This window comes from Canis lupus, chromosome X (assembly GCF_011100685.1).
Source record: "Canis lupus familiaris isolate Mischka breed German Shepherd chromosome X, alternate assembly UU_Cfam_GSD_1.0, whole genome shotgun sequence".
Classification (NCBI taxonomy): Eukaryota; Metazoa; Chordata; class Mammalia; order Carnivora; family Canidae; genus Canis; species Canis lupus.
In genome coordinates, this window is record NC_049260.1 from 90,395,433 (window position 1) to 90,422,091 (window position 26,659).

General features: G+C 34.9%; 1 long non-coding RNA gene across 5 annotated transcripts in view; it reads right to left on the reverse strand.

The window, feature by feature from the left end:
* LOC111094911 overlaps positions 1-26,659 on the reverse strand; it is a 159,007-nt gene that overhangs the window by 16,880 nt on the left and 115,468 nt on the right. Inside the window, exon 1 of one of the 5 annotated variants that reach the window (XR_005386004.1) lies at positions 10,167-10,245. The exons of the other annotated variants lie outside the window; for them this stretch is intronic. This is a non-coding gene — a long non-coding RNA (uncharacterized LOC111094911). Of the gene's footprint in view, positions 1-10,166; positions 10,246-26,659 lie in introns of those variants that run through there. 5 annotated transcript variants of the gene reach the window in all.

The window sequence follows — 26,659 nt, forward strand, 5'->3', positions numbered from 1 at the left end:
TGGGGCTCACAACTCTGAGAGTAGCATGCTATAACTAATGAGCCAGCCAGGTGTATCTGTTTGTTTAGTTCTACGTCATTTATTTTTTTCTTTAATCTTTATTGTTTCCTTCATTCTGCTAGTTTGAGATTTCGTTTGTTCTTTTTTCCTACCTCCTTTAGGTGTAAAGTTAGGTTGTTTGAGATTTATCTTGCTTTTTGAGGTAGGTCAGTATTGCTATAAACTTCTTCCTTAGAATTGCTTTTGCTGCAACCCAAAGATTTTGGACCACTGCGTTTTCATTTTTATTTATCCATCTATTTTTAAATTTCTTCTTTGATTTCTTGGCTGGTACATTCATTGTTTCATAGCATATTATTTAACGTCCATGTATTACGACTTTCATAGTGCTGTGGTCTAAAAACATGCACGGTATAACTTCGATCTTTTCAAATTTCCTGATACTTAATTTGTGGCTTAATATGTGATCTATTTTGGAGAATGTTCTGGAGAATATGCAGTTCGAAAGAATGTGTATTTTGCTGTGTTAGGATGGCATGTTCTGAATATATCTGTTAAATCCATTTGGTCCAATGTGTTATTCAAAGCCACTGTTTCCTTATTGACTTTCAGGTTGGATGATCTGCCCATAGATGTAAGTGATAAAGTCCCCTACTATTATTGTATTACTATCAATTAGTTATTTTATGTTTACTATGCACCATGTTGGGTACACTACAAAACTTCTTTCCATAAGGCCATTACTTTCCAGTGCAAGAGATGTAAATGACTTTTCTAACACAAAAAACAGACACACAGAGTTAGGCAAAATGAAGAGACACAGGAATATATCCCAAATGAAAGACTAGGACAAAACCACAGCAAGAGACCTAAGCAAAACAGATATAACTATTATGGCTGATAGAAGATTTAAAGTAATGATCATAAAGATGCTCACTGGACTTGAGAAAAGAGTGGAAGCCCCATAACAAAGATATGGAAAAGAGCCAATCAGATGAAGAACATATAAAAGTAATTAAAATACATTAGTTAGAATAAATAGCAGGCTAGAGGAGGCAAAGAACAAATTAGTGACCTGAAGGACATAATTATGTAATGTAATCAAGCTGAGCAGGTGAGGTAAAAATTTATGCAAAATGAGAATAGACTTAGGGAACTCAGGAACACCATCAAGCGAAATAACATTCACATTATAGGGCTCTCAGAAGAAGAGAGAAGAGGGCAAAAAATTATTTGAAGAAATAATAGCTGAAAACTTCCCTCATCAGAAGAAAGCAGATATCCAGATCCAGGAGGCACAGAGATCTCTCAATAAAATCAAGCCACCGTGGTCCACATAGCAAGACACATAGTAATTAAAATGGCAAAAAGAAAAAAAAAATGGCAAAAAGTAGTGATACAGAGAGAATTTTAAAAGAAGAGAATATAGTTACATACAAGGGAAACCCCATAAGAGTATCATCTATTTCCATAGAAATGTTGCAGACCAGAAGAGACTGACATATTTGAAGTGCTTAAAGGAAAAAAATCTGGAGCCAAGAATATTCCATCCAGAAAGGGCATCATCCAGAATAGAAGGAGAAATAAACAAAAGTTAAAGGAATTTATCACCACTAAAGCAGCCCTACAAGAAATGTTAAAGGGGACTTGAGTAGACAAGAAAAGCCATAAGTAAGAAAAGTAGAAAGAACAAAAACAACAAGGATATCTATAAAAATCAGTCAAGGAACTCACAAAATAAAAGGATATAAAGTATGACATCATATAGCTAAGACATGGGGGAAGGAGGAATAAAGAATGGGTTCAAACATAATCAACTATCAACTTAATATAGATTGTGATTGCAGAAGATGATGTATACAAATCTAATGGCAAAAACAAATCAAAACCCAGTAACGGATATGCAAAAAATAAAGAAAATGGAATCCATGTATATCACTAAAGAAAGCCAGAAAACCTGTGGGAGAAGAGAGCAAAAGAAGAAAGCATTAGAGCAGAACTACAGAAGCAACCACAAAACAAGTAAGAAAATGGCAATACATACATACCTATCAATCAGTACATTGCATGGACATGTACTAATCACTCCAAAGGATTTAGAATGATGGAATAGATTTTAAAAAAAAAAGACCCAGCTATTTGCTGCCTACAAGAGATTCATTTCAGACCTAAAGACACCTGCAGATTGAAAGTGAGGAAATGGAAAAATATTTTTCATGCAAATTTATGTGAAAAGAAGCCAGGGCAGCAATATTCATATTAGACAAAATAAATCTTTTTATTTTTTAGAGAGAGAGCATGTGCACAAGCAGCGGGAGGAGGAGCAGAGGGAGAGGGAGAGAGAGAATCTTAAGCAGGCTCTACATGGGGCCCAATGGGGTGCTCGATCTCATGACTTCAGATCATGACCTGAACCAAAATCAAGAGTGGTATGTTTAACCAACTGAGCTGCCCAGCCACCCCCAGCATAGACTTGAAAACAAAGACTGTAATGAGAAAAAGATACTATATAATAATAAATGGGACAATCCAACAGGAAGATATAACATGATATATATTTTTATAAAGAAGTAAGTTGTCCTTAAAAAAATTTTGTTTTAGGGTATTTTCTTTAAATATCTGAAAGTTGAAGGTATTTTTGTTGTAACTATAAACAAACTTATTCTAAGTTTTTTTTATATGCCCTGAAAGTCTGAAAGCTAATCCAAACTGGCATGCTTTAGAATATCCAAAAAAAGGTAATAACTTTTAACATAAGCTTTTTAGATTTCATGAAGGTTACAATACTTAAAAATTCTTTTCTATGACATATAAAATACTTAATATCCAAATCAACCATGGGATATCAGTGTTTAACATGGGCTGTTTATGTTTTATAATTTTTAAAATGCAATTATAAAATTTTTACTTTTATTTCTATTTGGATGTGGTGGTATGGATAAGCAGACTTATGGCTAAGGAGACTGGCTGGATAGAATGCCAGGCAATATACAGAAATACAGGGAGGAGCTAGTCTGGAGTACATAGAAGCATAATGAGTTTCAGAAAATGTGTGTTCTTTTTTAATCACTGTATTCTTTGAGTTGTTTATGGCTATGATTTTGTTTATTTAATGTTAATTCAAAGATTCCCTCCCATCTCTCTCTCTTTCTCTCTCTCTCTTTTGTTCCCTCATGGTAAGCATACTCCTTAAACTCCATTCCCTATTTATCCCATTCAACAATCAAAAAAATAAAAATAAAAATAAATAAAAATAAAAAAAATAAAAAAATAAAAAAAAACAATCAACCTCCCCTCTGGTAACCATCAGTTTGTTCTCTATAGTTAACAGTCTAGTTCTTGTTTTGTCTTTCTTCATTGATTTCAGTTTTAAAAAAAGATTTTATTTATTTATTCGTGAGAAACAGAAAGATTGAGAGGGAGAGAAGCAGGCTCCATTCAGGGAGCCTGACACAGGACTCAATCCTGGGCCTTGAGGATCCTGGGCCTTGAGGATCACACCCTGGGCTGAAGGCAGGGCTAAACCACTGAGCCCCCCAGTCTGCCTATTGATTTCCTTTCTTAAATTCCACATATGAGTGAGATTACATGGTATCTGTCTTTCTCTGACTGACTTTGCTTAGCATTGTACTCTCTAGCTCCGACCAGGTTGTTGCAAATGGCAAGACTTCATTCTTTTTTATGATGGAACAATATTCCATTGTATATATATACTACTTCTTCCTTATCCATTCATCTATCAGTGAACACTTGGGGTACTTCCATAGCTCAACTATTTTAAATAATTCTGCAGTAAACATAGGGGTGCATGCATCCTTTTGAATTAGTGTTTTTTTATTTTGGGGGTTGATACCCAGTAATGTGATTCTTGAATCATAGAGTAATTCTATCTTTAATTTTTTAAGGAAACTCCATACTGTTTTTCACAGTGGGTGCACCAGTTTGTATTCCGACCAACAGTGCATGAGAGTTCCTTTTTATCCACATCCTCGCCAAACACTTGTTTCTTGTATTTTTTTATTTTACCCATTCCAATAGGTGTGAGGTGATATTTCACTGTAATTTTGATTTGTATGTCCCTAATAATGAGTGATGTTGAGGCAAGGGAAATAAAAACAAAATAAGTTATTGGGACTACATCAAAATAACTGTGCAGTGAAGGAAACAACAAAAGCAAAAAGGCAATCCACTGAATGTGAGAAGATAATTGCAAATGACATATCTGATAAAAAGTTAGTATCCAAAATATATAAAGAACTCCTATAACTCAATACCCCCCAAATTAGTAACCCAATTAAAAAATGGGCACAAGACACGAACAGATATTTTTCCAAAGAAATATACAGACACAAGAAAAGGTGCTCAATAATTATAACATTTTTATATTGGTCAACATATTTTTACAAAAATAAATCCTAAATTAGTAAGCTTTGAAAAGAAGTTGAAATTATACACTTGAAAGAAGAATCTCAGCAGAAGACAGAAAAAGTCAGAAAGCTTATTTAATGAAATAATGGCCAAAAATTTCCCAAAATGTAAAAGGGAAATGGATACCCAGATTCATGAAGCTCTAAGAACTATAAAGAGGGAAAATCCAAAGAAGACCATACAGAGACACACTATAATAAGTCAAATGTCAAGGACACAGAACTGTGAAAGCCACAGTAGTAAAGTAGAATTGCATCTAAACTTTCTACTAGGAAGGGGGTGAATAGAAAACTTATGGAATAGTAGAAAATGTTTGTGAGTGTTTATGTAAGTGATTAATATCCAAAGTATATATGGAACTTCTACAACTCATTAGCAAATAATTCTATTTAAAAGAAAATGAGCAAAGAACACAAGTAGACATTTCTTCAAAGAAGTCTTACAAATGGACAATAGATATATGAAAAGGTTCTCAACATCATTCATCATCAGGAAAATGCAAAGCAAATACACAATACCACTTGATAGCTTTAGAATGGCTTTTATAAAAAAGTCAAAAAATAGTAAGCATTGGTGAGAATGTGGAGGAAAGGGCACCTTTGTATACTTTTGGTGGGAACATAAATTGGTACATCCATTATGGAAACAGAATGAAGATTCCTCAAAAATTTAATGATGGCAGTATGATATGATACAGCAATTCACTTCGGGGTGTGTATCCAAAGGATATATATCTATCTGTATTCTCGTGTTCATTGCAGCATTATTCACAGTAGCCAAGACATGGAAACAACCTGTCCATTAATGGATAAAGACAATGTGAGATATATATGTATAGCACATATCTTTTGTGTGTTAATGTATGTTTTTATATATGTAATATACATATTAATATTTCACATATATACACAAGCAAAAAGTGTATGATCATACTGAAATGTAGAATCTAAAATAGTCACATTTGTAGAAAAAGAGTAGGATGTGATTTGTCTGGGATTGGGTGAAGGTGGAAAACAGGTAGATGGTGGTCAAGGGCTAAAAATTTTAAGTTAGGTAAGTTCTGAAGATCTAGTCTACAGCAATGTGGCTATAGTTAACAATAGTATATTTTATACTTGAAATTTGGTAAGATAGTAGCTCTTGTGTTCTCACATAAAATAAAAAAATGGTGGGATCCCTGGGTGGCGCAGCGGTTTGGTGCCTGCCTTTGGCCCAGGGCGTGATCCCGGAGACCCGGGATCGAATCCCACATCAGGCTCCCGGTGCATGGAGCCTGCTTCTCCCTCTGCCTGTGTCTCTGCCTCTCTCTCTCTCTCTGTGACTATCATAAATAAATAAAAATTTTTAAAAAAATGGTAATTATATAAAATGATGGATGTTATTTAGTATGATTATTTCACAATGTATATGTATATTAAAATATCACCTTGTACAGTTTAAATATATAATTTTTATTATTTGTACATGAATGACTTAATTATTCAAATGCTAGCTTCTCTACTGATGAACTCTCTAAATTGTCAGGTGAATAAATCTCCCTAAGACTCACTTTTCTCTGCTTATTAATGGCTGCAGTAATAATAATACCAATTGCACAAGGATTTTTATTTATTTATTAAAAATTTATTTATTTGAGAGAGAGAACAGGGGGAAGGAGGAGAGGGATAAAATCTCAAGCAGACTCCCCACTGAGCACAGAGCCTGATAATGGAGCTTGATCCCAGTACCCTGTGATCATGACCTGAGCCAAAATTAAAAGTTGGACACACTACCAACTGAGCCATCCAGGTGCCCCTTAAAATATTTAAAAGAATTAGTGTATTTAAAATGTTTAGCACACTGGTAAACATTATTTAATACTTTTATTATATGGTCATAATTGAATGGCAAGTGAGACAAACTGAGTTTTGATCATGATCTGGTATGAATCTACTTTATTGATCTAAGTTCGTAAATTCAGTGTTTTCAGAACCTTACCCCAACTCTGTCTGTTACTACATTGGACACCTTTCACAAATATATCTCCTATTCATATTCTGATTCTTGCCTCAGGTCCTTGTTATCTCATTTATGGTTTATGGTCATTTCACATTCTTAAAATGCAGTAAAATTTAACAACTACAGTTGGATATTTTCTCTTGCTCCTCTGTTTTATTATGGCTTTATTGAGTTAAGTATGATGGTAAATGTTTAAGAACCGGAAGTTGGTATATATGTGCTTAAATTATAATTATATATATATACACACTTTTATATATATATAAAATATTTTATTTATTCATGAGAGACACAGAGAGGCAGAGACATAGGCAGAGGGAAAAGCAGGCTCCCTGCAGGGAGCCTGATGCAGGATTCAATCCCTGGACTCCAGGGATCACACCCTGGGCCGAAGGCAGGCACTAAACTGCTGAGCCACCCAGGGATCCCATATATTTTATAAATAAAAAGTATGTATAGCACACAATTTACAAATAATAAAATATATACTGTAAATTACATGTAATTAACTGATTCCATCATTGTTTCTGGTAAACTTGTGGATTCCTAGCCAATCTGTGATTGTAACTGACAAATGAGTGTAGTTTTGACCTGAACAATGATATTTTTCTTTACATTAATGAATAAGATGAAAGTGAAATAATGAAAATGTAAGAATATAACCTTTGTCAGTGATGTGATTTTCTTTCGTGATTCACATAATACTTTTGAATGCTAGACTAGGGATCCCTGGGTGGCGCAGCGGTTTGGCGCCTGCCTTTGGCCCAGGGCGCGATCCTGGAGACGCGGGATCGAATCCCACGTCTGGCTCCCGGTGCATGGAGCCTGCTTCTCCCTCTGCCTGTGTCTCTGCCTCTCTCTCTCTCTCTCTCTCTGTGTGACTATCATAAATAAATAAAAAATAAATGTTTGAATGCTAGACTATTTCCTCAATTTTTTTGAAGTATTCACAGTATAATGGTAACAGATACAATTTTTTAAATTAAGGATTAAAACTGTATCATGTTCTTTCTAGACAATCAACAACAACAAAATGAATAAATGAAGCCCTTATTGGTAGTATTTATCAATTTCTGTGTAGTAAAATTCCCTCTGTGGCTAATTTCAAGCTACCAACATGGTGTTACTAACCATATAGTTGAGAAGAGGTGTGCAGTAGTAAAACATTATGTATCATAGTCCCACTTTACAGATACAATTAACATATTTAACTATATTATATATACACTTGAGGTTATTAAAGTAATGACTTTTGAGTTTCTATGTCTGTAGTTTTAATGTAATTAATTCAAAGTTTTATATAACTTAGTGTTTTTAAATGACCATGTTTAACAAAAGGTTGAAAATTTCTATAAGTTAAACTGACTCTCATGAGTCAGGTCGAGCTCAACAATGTTATAAATGTAATATTTTTCTCAGTTAAAAAAAAACAAAACTTCCACAACTCTTCCCTCTGGCATCTTCCATCCATATCTCTGTTTTTCTCTTTTATCAGCAAGGAATGTTTAAAACTTTCTTTAATTAACTGTCTCCCTGACTTTATTCCATTGACCCATGATTATTCAGCTTTCTGCCCATATTCTCTATAAAAACAGATGTGGCTGTGGTCACCAGTGTCTCTAAATTAAATAGACTTTACTGTTCCCATTTTACCTCTCAACAGTATTGTTTACTGTTGATGAGCTACTTAATCCTTCTTGAAACCCTCTTCCCTTAGGTTCCATCATACCATACATACCTATTTATTTTTCTGTCTCTCTGTCCATTACATCTCTCCTCCTTTGGAAGCACATTTTTCTCTGTTACATGTTGTAGTTAAAGACTATTGTTCTTAGACCTCACTGGCTCATAACTCTATATATGTCTCCCATGACTTTAATTTCCACATATACAGAGATTGGTGGATATATATCTCCAATATTTAATACATTTTTAGGGATCCCTGGGTGGCGCAGCGGTTTAGCGCATGCCTTTAGCCCAGGGCGCGATCCTGGAGACCCGGGATCGAATCCCACGTCGGGCTCCCAGTGCATGGAGCCTGCTTCTCCCTCTGCCTGTGTCTCTGCCTCTCTCTCTCTCTCTCTCTCTCTCTCTCTGTGTGACTATCATAAATAAATTATAAAAAAATTTAAAAAAATACATTTTTAAATATATGTGTGCCATCACCACAGTCAAGAAAACAAACAGAGCTGTTTACTTCTAAAAGTTTTCTGGTGCCCATTTGTAATCTTTATCTTCCTGGACAATGCAGCCATTATTGTCCAAGCAACCAATGATACTGTCAGTATCAATTACTTAGTATTTTAATGAAGATTTATATACAAAAGGGATTTTTCAGTAGGGACTCTTTATTTTCTGGCTTTTGTTCACTCAGCATAATTATTTTAAGATACATCTATGCTTTTGTCTGTATCAATAAACTATTGAATAACATTCTGTTACATAAATGCACTGAAAATTTTCATTCGTTTACTTATATCAGTAAGACATATGGTTTCTTTCTAGTTTGAGATTATTACAAATACAGCTGCTATAAACATTTAGGTACAAATCTTTGTGTAGACATATGCTTTCATTTCTGTTGGGTAAATACCTAGGAGTGGAATGGATGGTGTTTTTCGACATTATAAGGAACTGCTAAGTATTTTCAAAGTGTTTATATAATTTTTTATGGTTTTAGTTGACATTTTCATAATTGTTAATGATAATGAGCATAAAGTGCATATTTGCTGAGTTCCTTGTTTTGTTAACTTATCAAGTATTTTGCCCAGTTTTAATTTAGGGATTTGTATTCTAACAAATTCTAAAAGTTTTTTGTAGATACTGTAGGTATAAATTCTTTGTCAGTCATTTTCACTGTAAATATCTTCTCCCAGTCTATGGCTCACCTTTTCATCATTGTATCATTGTCCTTTTAAGAGCAAAGGCTTATAATTTTGATGAGCTGTAATTTATTACTTTCATTAATTTGTTCTATTTTATTTAAAATATTTCTGTGAAATCCAAGCTTGCTAAGATTATCTCCTGCTTTATTCTTAGTTTTATAATTTTCATTCCTAAATTTGGTCTGTTATATGCTTTCTGTTAATTTTTACATATTGTATAAAGTCAGATTGAGGTTCAATTTTTTTTCTATTTTTGCATGTGTCTATGTAATTTTTCCAGCACTGTTTCCTCAAGAGATCATTCTTTCCCCCTGAATTACCTTGCAAATTTCTCAAGAAGCATTTGACTATATATGAGTTCATCTACTTATGAACTCTCTTCTGTTCCCTTGATTTATGTTCTATACTTCCATAACCTCTGCAGTGCTGATTATTGTATTTTTCCCAGCTTTACTGAAATATGATTTACAGATAACATTGCATAGGTTTAAGGTTATACAATGTGTTGATTCAATATACATATATTGTAAAATGATTACCACCATAGGATTAGCTAATACCTCCATTAGATCTCATAATTATCATTTCCCTTTTGTGGTGAAACCATTTAACACTTAGAATTAAGTCATAAAGTTGGGTAGTAAATCCTCCACCTTTATTCTTTTTGTCCAGTTGTATATAAACATTCGAATAAATGTGTATACTAAAGCACTTATCAAGTTATTCTGATGATCCTCAGTATCCTGTTGCTGGAAATATAATATTCATTGTATATTGTCTTCATTAGATTTACTTTTACTTGATTTTCCCAAGGTCAATATGGAGGTGAAAGTTACATAAGTTAAAAAATAGTACCTGGAAGCTTCCTGGCTTGGGGACTCAATTCTAACTGTGCTAGGCCATCATTAATGAAGTTGAGCTGGGGAGTTCACCTGCCAAGAATATTATGCCATAAATTAATGGCTTAGAAGTGCTACCTATAGGAAATTCCTGAGAGTCGATGCCACTATATGATTATATTTTATTAATTTCAACAGCAGTTTTACTCAGCTTTTTTTGCATTTCTGAATGATGAGATCAAATTGGCTACTAATGAATATATATGTTGCCTCCTTCCCTTAACTCTTTTCAATATGGAAGCAACTTTCATGTTATGTCTATAAAAGCAACAGCTACAATTTGAATAATTCATTCAATCAAGTAATTGGATTTTTTTTATAACATCAAATGACCAGTTTGACTTTCATTAAATTGACTGATTGGTTGACACTTTGAAGAGCATTAACTTGTCATCATCATCATTACCATGAAATAGTATTTATTAAGCATCCACAGTCACAAGCGATATAAAGTTAGCCAAATAATCATAGACTCTGCCCTTTAGAAGTTTATGATCTGGAAACTCAACACATCCAGATGAGCTGGATGCCATTTAGCAAAGTACTGCTGTAGGACTTTGAGAAATGGTATTAAGTAGCTGTGAAAGATCAATTTCCCTACAAAGAGCCAAACTATCAACCAGAAAATAAAGCAACATACATGTTGGGTGGATGTAAGTGATCTCAGTTGAGATGATGTTATTTCAGCTGAATTTGAACTAGAGCTATCCTTTCTCCTGAAAAGATTGAAGGAGCACTTAGAGAAAATGACATGTCTGAGCTTATCAAAAGCAAATTAGTTCTTCAGGAGTCTAGGATCAGGTGATGGTGGGGGTTGCAGTGGGGAGAATGGAATTTTTGACATCAGAATAACTATGTTCTATTTCAGCTTTGTTCCTCATGGGTGAGCACTGGGTAATTCATTTAACTTTTTTGTATCTTAGTCACTTGTAAATGGAGGAAGTTGTAATCACATTAATGCCATCATGATATTTGAAAATTATGCAGACATCCTGCAATGAGAAGTGAACCCCAAATGAATTTATAAAACTCTTCTTGTCAAAATAGTGAATGTTTTTTTTTTTAATTAATGAATTTTTTTTTCTAACTAGACTGAGAGGTCTATGCTTTTGGAGAGAAGTATTTGTATAAAGTACAGTTCTAATTTTTGGAGAGTATGTATAGGTTGCGGTAGTTTGGATTAATTTTTTAAGAGGTAAAATTATTTTGTCACATAGTTCAATTTAGAGCTTAGTTTTAGCTATTAAGAATTAACTATGTCTCATCAATAATCATTAGAAGTCTCCCTTTTTGGAATAATCATAGAATGTAAGATTTGAGAAGCCTATTAGAAATAATGTGATCCTATTCTATTATGGAAAACATAATGAACATTTGAGCATAAACTACTTGACCAATATCCCTCAACAAGCTAAAAGGAAAGCAGGTGTAAGGATCTAGGATTCTGGACTCCTTATTCCAGTACTTCTGTATGTATTCCTGTCACCTAATAGTTTGTTTTAAGAAAGAGTGTGCTAGAACGGAAAACTATAGTATAATAACACAAACTTTATGAACATTGAAGGGACAACTGGTATTTCTGGGTGGGTCCTAGTATGTGAAAGACTCAGTGTTAAAGGCATGCATATGCTATTTTGGCCTCTCACAAAATCCTGAGGAGGCATTCACAAGTGAAATTCAAGTAACTTAAAGTTTACACTGCACAAGGTGGTAGAGTAAACATAAATACTCCAGAATGTCTAACACAGAAAGCCCATCATTTTTCCCCTACATTACATGCTTTATGGGAAAAGTGCCATCATCCTATTGAAAATTCTTTCTATCTCAATCAGATGAGTCAATGGCATTGACCAGAGAGGACATTGGGAAGTTCATCTTGAGCAACTCTATTTTTCTCTTCCTTAGGTTTTCTTCCACATTTCATTGATCATATCCATTCCTAGACATACAGCTCTACTGAAGCTGTTCTTACTATCCTTTTTGGACCTGGCTACCTTGAATAATATATAAAATTACCTTTTCATATTTCTTCCACTGATCTATTGTATTATCTTTTCTCATACTTTTTCTCCTTTGAAATTCTTTCTTGCCTTAATAATTAGTTATTCCTATGAAGGAAAATAATGATTTTTATACTTTATGAAGACAGATATGATAGAGGCTACCTGTATATTTTTAAAGACATTGTTCTATTTTCACAATGCATCTAATGATTGATATGAACCCTTTTTCATACCCATTACATAAGATCAGAGCCCACCACGTCTGCTTTCCGTGTTTCAAAAGCAGACTATGATAAAAACCCTCAAAACTATAGAACACTTCTGAAAGAAATTGAGGAAGACACAAAGAGATGGAAAAATATTCCATGCTCATGGATTGGCAGAATTAATATTGTGAAAATGTCAATGTTACCCAGGGCAATATACACGTTTAATGCAATCCCTATCAAAATACCATGGACTTTCTTCAGAGAGTTAGAACAAATTATTTTAAGATTTGTGTGGAATCAGAAAAGACCCCGAATAGCCAGGGGAATTTTAAAAAAGAAAACCATATCTGGGGGAATCACAATGCCAGATTTCAGGTTGTACTACAAAGCTGTGGTCATCAAGACACTGTGGTACTGGCACAAAAGCAGACACATAGATCAGTGGAACAGAATAGAGAATCCAGAAGTGGACCCTCAACTTTATGGTCAACTAATATTCGATAAAGGAGGAAAGACTATCCATTGGAAGAAAGACAGTCTCTTCAATAAATGGTGCTGGGAAAATTGGACATCCACATGCAGAACAATGAAACTAGACCACTCTCTTTCACCATACACAAAGATAAACTCAAAATGGATGAAAGATCTAAATGTGAGACAAGATTCCATCAAAATCCTAGAGGAGAACACAGGCAACACCCTTTTTGAACTCGGCCATAGTAACTTCTTGCAAGATACATCCACGAAGGCAAAAGAAACAAAAGCAAGAATGAACTATTGGGACTTCATCAAGATAAGAAGCTTTTGCACAGCAAAGGATACAGTCAACAAAACTCAAAGACAACCTACAGAATGGGAGAAGATATTTGCAAATGACATATCAGATAAAGGGCTAGTTTCCAAGATCTATAAAGAACTTATTAAACTCAACAGCAAAGAAACAAACAATCCAATCATGAAATGGGCAAAAGACATGAACAGAAATCTCACAGAGGAAGACATAGACATGGCCAACATGCATATGAGAAAATGCTCTGTATCACTTGCCATCAGGGAAATACAAATCAAAACCACAATGAGATACCACCTCACACCAGTGAGAATGGGGAAAATTAACAAGGCAGGAAACAACAAATGTTGGAGAGGATGCGGAGAAAAGGGAACCCTCTTACACTGTTGGTGGGAATGTGAACTGGTGCAGCCACTCTGGAAAACTGTGTGGAGGTTCCTCAAACAGTTAAAAATAGACCTGCCCTACGACCCAGCAATTGCACTGTTGGGGATTTACCCCAAAGATACAAATGCAATGAAATGCCGGGACACCTGCACCACGATGTTTATAGCAGCAATGGCCACGATAGCCAAACTGTGGAAGGAGCCTCGGTGTCCAACGAAAGATGAATGGATAAAGAAGATGTGGTTTATGTATACAATGGAATATTACTCAGCTATTAGAAATGACAAATACCCACCATTTGCTTCAACGTGGATGGAACTGGAGGGTATTATGCTGAGTGAAGTAAGTCAGTCGGAGAAGGACAAACATTATATGTTCTCATTCATTTGGGGAATACAAATAATAGTGAAAGGGAATATAAGGGAAGGGAGAAGAAATGTGTGGGAAATATCAGAAAGGGAGACAGAACGTAAAGACTGCTAACTCTGGGGAACGAACTAGGGGTGGTAGAAGGGGAGGAGGGCGGGGGGTGGGAGTGAATGGGTGACGGCACTGGGGGTTATTCTGTTTGTTAGTAAATTGAACACCAATACAAAATAAATTAAAAAAAAACACAATCTAAATGAATTTAGAAACAATTGCCTGAGAGCAATCTGTTCATTTGGTGTACACAAGGGAGAATTATGGATAGACATTAAATAAGAGACCTTACAAACTCTTAGTAATGTTGTTTACATTAAAGAGTATATAGTGCTTAGCACATATATAAATGCTCAGCAAGAGGTAGGTATTATCATATATTGCTCTGGATATTACAGAAAGGCAATCAGATTTTGTTTGGAGTCTAAAATACTAGGAAAAGTTCATTTAGGCTTTAGGTTTTTTGTTTTGTTTTGTTTTGTTTTTTAGTCAATAGCTATTTAGAGATTCACACTATCTGTGTGGGGCAGAATTAGCTAATTATGCAGATGAAATATACAAGTTCTAGATTGATTTATAAAATAAACTGGTATATCCTCATTTTTCTTGATATTTGGGATAAGTTAAGAATTATTCTTATCTAAAAAAAAAAAAAAAAAGAATTATTCTTATCTAATGACATCGTAAATAAATCCTAAGGACCTTAATTGTCAAAACTCAAATGTTTTCCCTCAGGAAATATGTTAAAAAAATACCATTGCTTGTCTCCCAATGAAACATGTTTAAATGTAAGGATGAAACCTGCACATTTGCATGCCCTGATTACTCACAATAGGATAGGATACTGTATATTTTAATATATAATTACATTCAGCAAATAAAGAAAAGTTGCTTATTCTCATTCTGGTGAAACATAATTTCTAAAAATATCCACAATTGGATCTACCTTTAGACATATACCTGAAAGCTTTGTTTGGCTTTAAAATCATTGATATGATTTGGCGCTGTCAGGCAGGGGTGTTAACGTAGGCCAGTTTTCTGGCCAGGGTAGTGTGTATTGGTTGGCACATCTGCAGGGCAAAACCTTTTTCTTTTGATCTCAATTATAGTGTTGCATATTAACCCTGAAGTAAGAACTTTTTCCCATCACCTACTTTTAAAACTAATGTATAGAGAAATGCTTAAACTTTAATAAATATTACATTTCTTGAAAAAGCTACTACCATGTTATATCATATTTAGTTGCAGGAGTATATAATTGTTCCAACTCATTAGTATATAATTGTTCACTACTTATAATGCTCACATTATAATGAAATGAGACTGCAGGGAAGATATAAAATGCTAGCTTTCTTTTTATAAATGTCTGATTAGCTAGGTGAAAACTAGAAAAAAAAGGGTCTCTGAGTAAACTTGGCATTGTGTATACTTTTATAGGCATGTCTCACTCAGAGAAATTCTAGGTGCATGTAACTAAACATAGTGATCACAGAAAACAGTAACTTGGACAAATTTGTGACTTAATTTCCAGAGAATTACGTTATTCAATGATTCAATTAGTAGTGTACTTTGAAAATATTTTGGGGGTGCAATAAAATTGCACATGTCCTAACTGTTTGACCCTGATCAGACCCTTTAGCATGATTTTGAGACACGTTTGATGATTTGTTAATCTACATGAAAATGATGAATTAGTATTTTGAAAGAGGGTCTGACCTTAGGAATGGAGAATCCATATAATTCAAAACAATGATATACAGCATCCTTTCCAAAACCAGAACATAAGACACAGTGGGATATATATGGATGTGTCTGAAAATGTGGTGTGTTGGGGGTCGATGGAGGAATTGATATTTTTATCAGTATAAAAGAAACTCAAGACTATCAGTTCTATAAGAAATGTTTCCTATTCAGCCTCTCCCTTTCCCTTACTTCCAGGATCATGCTGCTTTTAACATAACAAATAGAGAAGTAGGAGACAGAGTGGCTAGTCATGGTTAAAAACATTTCTACTGATGCTAATAAGTTAATGAACAGACAAAAGGGCTTTCCGGGCCTTCTCCTTCATGCAAGGCACACAAAAAAGACATTATAAAAAGACAATGAAAAATAACCCATGATTTCAATCACTTTTCTTTCTTTTGACTGGTCTTTTTGTCTCAAAGAACTGTGTCAAATCTGGCCTGGTTTTTCCCACAATGCTCCTACTGTGTGGAGTCCACATTGTGGAGCCAAAACACATGGACTTTAGAAATAGACAAATTTGAGTTCTACCAACTCTATGTTCCTAGGCAAGTTGCTTAACTTTTATCTGAGATTCACAGATAATTATCTCTACATAATTAATTTACTATGTGTGAAATTCTAATGGACTCACTTCTATAATTTTTGGATCAAGTACTTATCTAAACATAAAATTATCCTAAATCAGGTATGACTTTAAGTATGGGGAACAATGGATTGGATATGGAAATGGAAAACAAAGAAAAGAAAGAGTAAGAAAAGAGGGATATTGTACTGAAACTTTAGGAAAGATATAGGACATATGGAAAATTAAACCAGTCTTAGGATTCATTAGACATGGGGAAGCTTAACTAGTGGCAGTGTCAAGAAGGTAGGTCCTCTGTAATCTTTACTAGCCCCTCATATACATTGTTAATCACAAATAACAATATATTTAAAAGCAAAACAGTTACATAAATGCAACTTCAACAGGAGTGTTCAAGAACACCATTATAATGTAAAACACCATTATCCATGCAGAAAAATGGAGTTGGATCCCTATACACAAAAAATACCTCAAAATGTATCAAAGACTTAAACTTGAGATGTAATACCAAAAAACTCCTTGGAAACGGAGGGGGAAAGGTACTCCACATTGATCTTGGCAATGATATTTTGGATACTGCACCAAAAGCAAAAACAATAGCAAATATCAACAAATAAGATGACATCAAACGTAAAAGCTTCTGTAGAGAAAAAGAAACAAAATGAAAAAGCAACCTGCAGAACGGGAGAAAATTTTTGTAAACCATATTATCAGATAAGGGGTAAATATCCAAAATATATAAAGAACTCATACAACTCATTAAAAAACAAGGATCTATTTAGTTCCTCTGCCCATCTTTTAGACAGTTATACAAAGAAGACATCCAAATGTCTGACAGATATGCAAAAAGATCATCACTAACCATCTGGGAAATACAAATCAAAACCAAAATTAGATAATCATCTCACTCCTGTTAGAATGGCTAGCATCAAGATAACAAAAGAATTCTGGTTCAACATGGCAACACAGGACAATCCTGTACTCCCCTCCTTCAACAGATACACTGAAGCTACAACTATATATGGAACAACTTCTTGAGGAAAAAACCTAAAAATTCAGCTTTTTAAGAAATATTTTTATTTGTTTTTTAGAGAGAGCACAAGTATGGGAAGGGACAAAGGGAGAGACAGAATCTCAAGCAGACTCCGTGCTCAGTGGGGAGCCCAACATGAGGCTTGATCTCACAACTCTGAGATCATGACCTGAGCCAAAATCAAGAGTTGGACACTCAACCAACTAAGCCACCCAAGTGCCCCAGAAAAATTGGCTAACAAGTAAACATTATAAAACTAAGGAGGAAAAAAACTCATAAAAGTAGATAGGAGAGGGACACCTGGATGGCTCAGTGGTTGAGCATCTGCTTTCGTCTCAGGGTGTGATCCCAGAATCCTGGGATTGAGTCCCCCATCGGGCTCCCTGGGGGAGTCTGTTTGTCCCTCTGCCTCTCTGTGTCTCTCATGAATAAATAAATAAAATCTTTAAAAAAATAGAAGAGGTTAAGACATAATCACTACATAAACCCTATTCCCAGACAACAAGGAAGGACCTCAAAACCTGCAGCTAATGTAACACACATCTAGGAGCATGCTGAAAAACTTTTATGGGACAAAGGCTGGTGGGTATCATCTTGCACTCTCTTTATACCATGCTCCAGCTGTTGGGTACAATTTTTTTTGAAGATTTGATTGATTGATTATTTATTTATTTATTTATTTATGAGAGAGATGGGGGAGCAGAGGGGGAGGGAGAAGCAGGCTCCCAGTTGAGCAGGGAACCCGACATGGGACTCAATCCCAGGACGCTGGGGATCATGAGCTGAAGGCAGATACTTAACTGACTGAGCCACCCAGGCTCCCATGATGGGAACAATCTTAAAAAAAAAAACACCCTCTTTGCTTTTTATTCCCCCTCCCCACAACTAGTCTTTATAGGGACCATCTTCAAACTCTACCTCTGTTGTGCTACAGAGAACCAGCATTTCTTGTGAGGGAGCATTTATACTCATCTGGTGCCCCTATTATTATGGGTGCTGTCCAGGGAACACCCCTCAATCACCTGACTTGGTTACCTAGAGATGCTTGCATTCATGGATCCCATAGGATTGTAACATTGGAAACTTGGTTCTTAGTAGGCTACTGGCCCCAGGGCACTGCACAGAAAAGAGATTGAAACACACCAGGAATCTTTCTGTGAAAGATGCTTATTTGGTTCTGGAGTTTCAGGCTTGGAAGTAAGCTTCAAGTCTGGCATACATTTAGAGGGCTGCAGAATTACTTTTTTTATTTTTAAGTAAGCTAGCTCTTTGCCTAACATGGGGTTTGATCTTATGACCCTGAGATCAAGAGTCCCATATTCCACCAACTGAGTCAGCCAGATACCCTGCAGAATCAGTCTTAAGGAATACAGGCTGGTGGATACTACTTATGTATTTTCCTCTTTTGCTACAGCTTGCTGCTTTCTCCAGAAATGAGCTATGAACTCATTTGAAGCCCCAATTTTTGTAACTGTCCACCAGGGGATACATATTGATTGCCTGTCTCAGGTGACCAGTGGAGTTTAAATTTGTGGTTCTAGAAGACTGTATATATCTGTAGACCTCAAATACACCTGCTTGAGGATCAGGTTTCCAATGAGTCTCAGGCTTGGTGCTAAGATCCTCCCCTTTGGGATAGTGAAAAGTCTTGACACACCATCAACAACTGGGGACTCTTAAAAATAAAATAAGTGGCTTGAACAATTACAAAGATTTCCTAGACAACCAACAGTTCGGGCAAGTTGAATGATAATGATCATCTCCTACATGAGGCCACTCCTTCAAGAAGGAAGAGGTTGCTGCTTCTTCTAATGCACAGGAACCATCACACAGTCAAGCAAAATGAACAGGGTAACATATTCTGAATGAAAAAAAAAAACGGCTACGGTCATAAAGATGCTCACCAAACTTGGGAGAAGATAGGATGAACACAGTGAGAACTTCATAAAAGAGATAAAAGAAATATTTTTAAAATGAGAAATGGAAGTCCAGGAGCCAAACAATACAATAACTAAACTGAATAATATAATAGAGGGCTTCAACAACAAATTAGATAAAGCAAAAGAGTCAGCAAAATTGAAGACAGGATGTGGACTCACTGAATAAGTACAATAAAGAGAAGAAAGAGCAAGTGAAGATAGTTTATTAGTCTAAGTTAACATTCTACATTACAGCGGTCTCAGAAGGAGAAGAGAACAAGAAAGGGACAAAAATAAGGCCTGAAAACATCATTGACCTAGAGAAGGAAACAGATATCCAAATCCAGATAGACCAGAGAGTTCTAAATAAGAGAGCACAAAGAAATGCACACAAAGATACATTATCTTTAAATGTTTACATTTTAAAGAGAGAATTGCTAAAGCAGCAAGAGAAAGGCAACTTTTTATGATCAAATGAATCCCCATAAGACTATGAGATTTAAAAAAATTAAATTTAAATTCAATTTTCCAACATATAGTATAATACCCAGTGCTCATCATATCATGTGTGCTCCTTAATGCTCAACACCCAGTTACCCCATCCCCTCCAAATCCCCCCAACAACCCTCAGTTTGCTTCTCAGAGTTAAGAGTCTCTCATGGTTTGTCTTCTGATGATGAGATTTTTTAACAGGAACTTTGTACACTAGAAGATACTGGCATGATGTATTCACAGCACCAAAAGGAAAAAGATCTTCCAAGTAAGAATACTCTACACCGCAAATTTATCATTCAGAATTGAAGGACAGATAGTTTTCCAGACATGCAAAAGGTAAAGGAGTTTACACCACTAAGGTCATATATTACAAAATATTTTAAAGGGACTCCTTTAAGCACAAAAGAAGGGCACTAATTAGAAAGAAGTGTGTATATATATATATATATATATATATATATATATATATCTCACTTGTAAAGACAAACTGATAGTAGTTGATGGATTTCTCATAAAGCTATTATAAAGGTTAAAAGACAAGGGATGCAGAAGATATAAAAGGTGACCTCAATGAACATAATATAGTGGGTTTGAGGGGGTAGAGTAAAAAATACAGATCTTTCAACTGCATTCAAACTTAACTAGTTATATTTATAACAATCTATTTAAACTGATAAGTTGTTATATATAAGTGTCATGGTAACCACACAACAAAAACATACAGTACATAAATAAAAGACACACAGATAGGAATCTAAGTATACCACAGAAGAAAGTAACAAAACTTTATGAAACCATAACAGAAGGAAAAAGAACAGAGTAACTACAAAACAGATCAAAAAACAATTAACAAAATTGCAAAAATAACTATAGATACTGCAAACTGACACAATTTTCCAATGAAAAGACAGAACAGCTGAATGGATTACAAAAATCAAGACCTACATCTTCTATGCTGCCTATAGGAGACTCAATTCTGCTGTAAGAACACATATAGACTGAAAGTTAAGGGATAGAAAAATAAATTCTGGGCACATAAAAAGCAAAAGAAAGCTGGGGAAGCCATGCTTATATCAGACAAAATAAGTCTTTAAAACAAAGACCACAGGGGTGCCTGGCTGGCTCAGTCGGAAGAGCATAAAACTCTTGATCTTGGGATCATGAGTTTAAGCCCCACCTTGGGTGTGGAGATCACTAAACACACATAAAATTTAAAAGAAATGTAATCACAAAGGCATGACTTAATAGGTCAACCCAACAAGAGGACAGACCATTAGTAAATGTACATAAAGCAAATATTGACTGACCACAAAGCAAAATTGACAACAAAACAAAATACTACTATTTATTTATTCATGAGAGACACAGAGAGAGAGGCAGAGACATAGGCAGAGGGAGAAACAGGCTCCCTGTGGGGAGCCTGATGCAGGACTCAATCCCAAAACTTTGGGATCACGCCCTGAGCCAAAGGCAGACACTCAACCCCTGAGCTACCTAGGTGTCCCAGTAGTAGGGACTTTTAATACTGTACTTATTTCAAAGGAGAGATAATCCAGACAGAAATTCAGGAACAAAACATTAGCCTTAAATGACAAATTGGATGATGGACTTAATAGATTTATATATATTAATATTTCACACAAGAGCATCAAAATACACATTTTTAATATGTGCCCATGGTACATTCTCCAGGAAATATCACTAAAGCTGCTAAACAGTCTCAATATATTTCTTTTAGATAGAGAGAGGGAGAGTTCATGTGTGTGGGCAATGGGGAAAGGGAGAGGGACAAACAGACACCCCCCTGAGTGCAAAGCCCAACGTGAGGCTTCATCCTATGACCTGAGCCAAAGAAGAGTTGGATGCTTAATTGACTGAGCCACTCAGGCACCTCCAGTCCCAATATTTTTTAAGAAGACCGAAATCATAATCAACATCTTTTCTGACCATAATTGTATGAAACCAGAAATCATTTATGGGGAAAAAATGAAAGTAGCAGAAACATGTGCAGGCCAAACAACATGCTATTAACAACCAATGGGCCAATGAAGAAATCAAAGACGTGATAAAAGAAAATGCCTTGAGGTAAATGAAAACAGAAATATACCAAAGCCTATAGGATGAAGCAAAAGTGTTCTAAGGGATCCCTGGGTGGCGCAGCGGTTTGGCGCCTGCCTTTGGCCCAGGGCGCGATCCTGGAGACCCGGGATCGAATCCCACGTCGGGCTCCCGGTGCATGGAGCCTGCTTCTCCCTCTGCCTGTGTCTCTGCCTCTCTCTCTCTCTCTGTGACTATCATAAATAAATAAAAATTGAAAAAAATATTAAAAAAAAACAAAAGTGTTCTAAGAGGGAACTTCATAACATTAAATGCCTATAGCAAGAAATGAGAAAAAAAATTAAAAATAAATGAGCTAATATTACACCTCAAGAAACTAAAAAGACAAAAACATATGAAGCCCAAAGTTAGAAGAAATGGCAGAGATCAGAATTGAAATAAATGAAAAAGAAATACAAAAGACGATAGAAAAGATCAATGAAACTAAGAGGTCATTGTTTGAAAAGATAAAATTGACTCAGGTTTGGCTACAGATACCAAAAAAAAAAAGCCCCAAAACTCTAAATTAGTAATGTAAGATGAGAGGTACAATTGATAGCACAGAAATACAAAGGATTTTAAGAGGCTGCTATGAACAATCATACACTAACAAAGTGGATGAAATGGATAAATTCCAAAAATCATGCACTCTACTAATCATAACAAACATCCAAACAGAGTGATTAATAGTAAGTGGACTGAATTACTATAAAACATCTCCCAAAAAATAAAAGGCTAGAACCAAATGGCTTTACTGGCGAAAACCAACCAAACATTTAAAAAAGAATAACAATCCTTCTCAAAGTCTTCCAAAAAACATTAAAGGAGGCAACACTAAATTTATTTTATAAAACTAGCTTTACCCTGGGGTGCCTGGGGTGGTTCAGCATCTGCCTTTGGCTCAGGTTGTGATCAGAGTCCTGGGATTGAGCCTGCATCAGTATCAGGATCCCTGCTCAGCCAGAAGCCTGCTTCTCCCTCTGCCTCTGCCTGCTTCTTCCCCTGCTTGTGCTCTCTGTCAAATAAATGAAATATTTTTTAAAAAAGAGACTTGATGGGATGAGCACTGGGTGTTATACTATATCTTGTCAAATCGAACTTCAATAAAAAAAAAAAAGAAGACTAGCTTTACCCTTATACCAAACAAGGATACCACAAGAGCAGAAAATAATATGACCATATCCCTGGTGAATATAGATAAAAAACCCCTCAATAAAGTATTAAAACTCAAATTCAAAAATATATTAAAAGGATCAAGCACCATGATCATGTGAGATATATTCCAGGGAGGAAAGCATGGTTTAACGTCCACAAACCAATCAATATGATACACCACATTAATAAAATCAATGATAAAAATTACATGATAATCTTAAAAGATGCAGAAAAACCATTAAACAAAATTCTACATCCATTTTTGGTGATAACTCTCTACAAAGTATCTGTAGATGGAATGTACCTGAACATAATAAAGGCCATCATATATAAGAAACAGCTACCATCATTCTCCACAGTGAAAAGTTGAAAGGTTTTCATCTAAAATCAGGAACAATGCAAGACTTCCCACTCTGTCCACTTTTATTCAACATAGTGTGGCCAGTCCCAAAATACATCCAAACTGAAAAACAAAACAAAACAAAACAAAAAAACAAAACAAAAAAACAAATTGAAAAACAATGAGTAAAACGGTCACTATTTGTAGATGGCATATTATATATGGAAAACCCTAAAGATTCCATCAAAAAACTATTAGAGCTAATAAATGAATTCAGTAAAGTTGCAGGATACAAAATCAATATACCCAAATCAGTTGCCATTCTAAACACTAATGTTAAACTTTCACAAAGATACATTAAAATGGATCCAGTTACAATTCCATCAAAAAGAATATACTTAGGAACATGTTTAATCAAGGAGGTAAGCTACTTTTATGTGGAAAAATATTAAGATATGTATAAAAAATTGAAGATACAAATGAATGGAAAAATACTTTGTCTTCATGAAAGGAAATTTGTATGGACTATATACTCCCAAAGCAACCTACAGAATCACCATAATCCTAATCAAAATTCCTATGGCATTTTTCATAAAAATGAAACATAAACTTTATGGAACGACAAAAGATCCTGAATACATGAAGCAATCTTGAGAAAGAGCAAGTTGGAGGCATCATACTCCCTGATTTTAAAGTATACTAACAAGCTATAGTAATAAAAAGAAGTACAAAATTCATATAGAGATAAACACATAGGGGTGCCTGAGTGGCAAAGTCAGTTAAGCATCTGACTCTTGGCTTTAGTTAAGGTTGTGATATTAGGCTGGTGAGATCGAGCCCTGCATCAGGCTCCACACTCAGCAGGGTCCGCTTGAGAATCTCTCTCCCTTTGCCCCTTCCACTCATTCTATCTCTCTCTCAAATAAATCTTAAAAAAAAAAACAAAAACATAGATCAGTGGAACAGAATAGAGGGCCCAGAAATAATCACACATATGTGTAGCCAATTATTTTATGATCAAATAGCCAAGAATATACAATGGAGAAAGGGACAGTCTTATCAAATGATGTTGTAAAAACTACACAGCCACAGGCAAAAGAATAAAACAGGACCACTGTTGTTTATGCCATATACAAATATTTACCCAAAATGCTTTAAAAACTTGAATATAAGCCCTGAGACCATAAAACTCCTTAAAGAAAACAGAAGTGGTAAGCTCCTTGACCTTTGTCTAGGTCGTGAGGTTTTGGATTTGACACAAAAAGCAAAAGTAACAAGTGAAAATAAACAAGTGGGACTACATCAAATTAAAAAGCTTCTGCATGGCAAAGGAAACATCAGCAAAATGACATAGCAACCTAATGAATGGGAGAAAACATTTGCAAAAATTATATGTACGATAATGGGTTAATGCCCAAAATCTATAAAGATCTTATACAACTCAATAGCAAAATGAAAAATAGTGTCATTAATGTGGGCAGAGGATATGAATAGAAATTATTCTAATGAAGACATATACATGACCAATAGGTACATGAAAAGATGATCAACATCACTAATCAGGGCAATGCAAATCAAAACCATAATATAACCTCACATTTATTAGGATGGTTATTATCAAAAAGACAAGAGATAACAAGTGTTAGGGAGGATGTGGAGAAAAGAAAACCCTTGTGCACGGTCAGTGGGAATGTAAATTGGCGCATTCATTTTGTAAAATAGTATGCAAGTTCCTCAAAGAAAAATTAAAAGCAGAACTACCATACAATCTAGCAATTCACTGCTGGGTATTTATTTAAGGAAAACAAAAGCACTAACACAATAAGTTATCTGCACCCATATGCTCATTGAAATACTATTTACGATACACAAGATAGGGAAAGAATTTAAGTGTCCTTTAATAGATGAATAGATAATGGGGTAATATTCAGGCATAAAAAAGAAGTACATTTCCCTAACTGCAACAACATTAATGGAGTTGAGAGCATTATGCTTAGTGAGATAAGTCAGAGAAAGACAAGTACTATATGATCACATTTTTATGTAGAAGCTAAAAACACAAGCTTCTATACACCAAGCTTCTATAGACAGAGAATAGATTGGTAGTTATAAAGGTGGAGGGAGGGTGAGGATAAGCAAAGATGGTCTAAAGGTGTACAAGCTTCCAGTTATAAAATAAATAAATAAACCATGGGGATGTAATGAACAGCATGATGCCTATAGTAAATAATACTGTACTGTATATTTAAAAGATGCTGAGAACAAAACTTAAAAGTTTTCACTGCACAAAAAATTTGTGACTAGTGATGGACAGCTACTGTGATGATTTTGCAATTTATACAAATTTTGAATCATTATGTTGTACACTCAAAATTAATATAACATTATATTTCAATTATACTTGAATTTCGAAAAGTTAAAATGCATCACAATACAGAGTCAATATACAATCAGGGCGAACAATAGGAAAATTAAGTAATAACGATAGCCAAGTAAAATCATCCTACTTTTTCATGCACTTGGTTTTTGTTTAGGTGGTATAAGTACTAGTTCTTAAAAAGGGAAATTAAAACGGTTATTGTGAACAAATATTTGTATTCTTTTAGGTCAATGACATGGGAAAAGGTCAAAGGAATTAAGAATTGCAAGATGAGCATTAGATACTAAGATAAAAATGTGGATTAGATGAAAATACGTGACTTTTGGTAAACAGATTTTTAAGGTTGGGGGGGAGCAATCAACCAAAAAATAAATTTGGAAGGAGAAAGATGAACATTTTCATTAGTTACTCAAAGTAATATAATTTACTCATTTTTCCTCTCTGAACTTTGTTTCCTCATGTAATACATTATATGGCTAGACCATATTTTGGAATAACTCTCTATTTACCAAGAAATTACAGAGAATTCCAACAGACTTCTTTTTTTTTAAAAAAGATTTTATTTTTAAACAATATCTACTCCTAACGTGGGGCTTGAACTCACAACCATGAGATCAAGAGTCACACGCTCTACTGACTGAGCCAGTCAGGCATCCCCCAGTAGACTTCTAACTTGGTTTCTGTTAGTGTTAACATCTTAGAACACCATAGTATATTTGTCTAAACTAAGAAACCCATGTTGGAAAATTACTATAAACTAAAGCCTAGATTATGTTTCAACTTCACTGTTTCTAATTTGTTTTACTACAATCCTTCTTCAGTTCCAGGATCCAATCCACAGTGCTTTTCATCATGTCTTCTCAGCGTTCTCTATGTGACAATTTTTCAATCT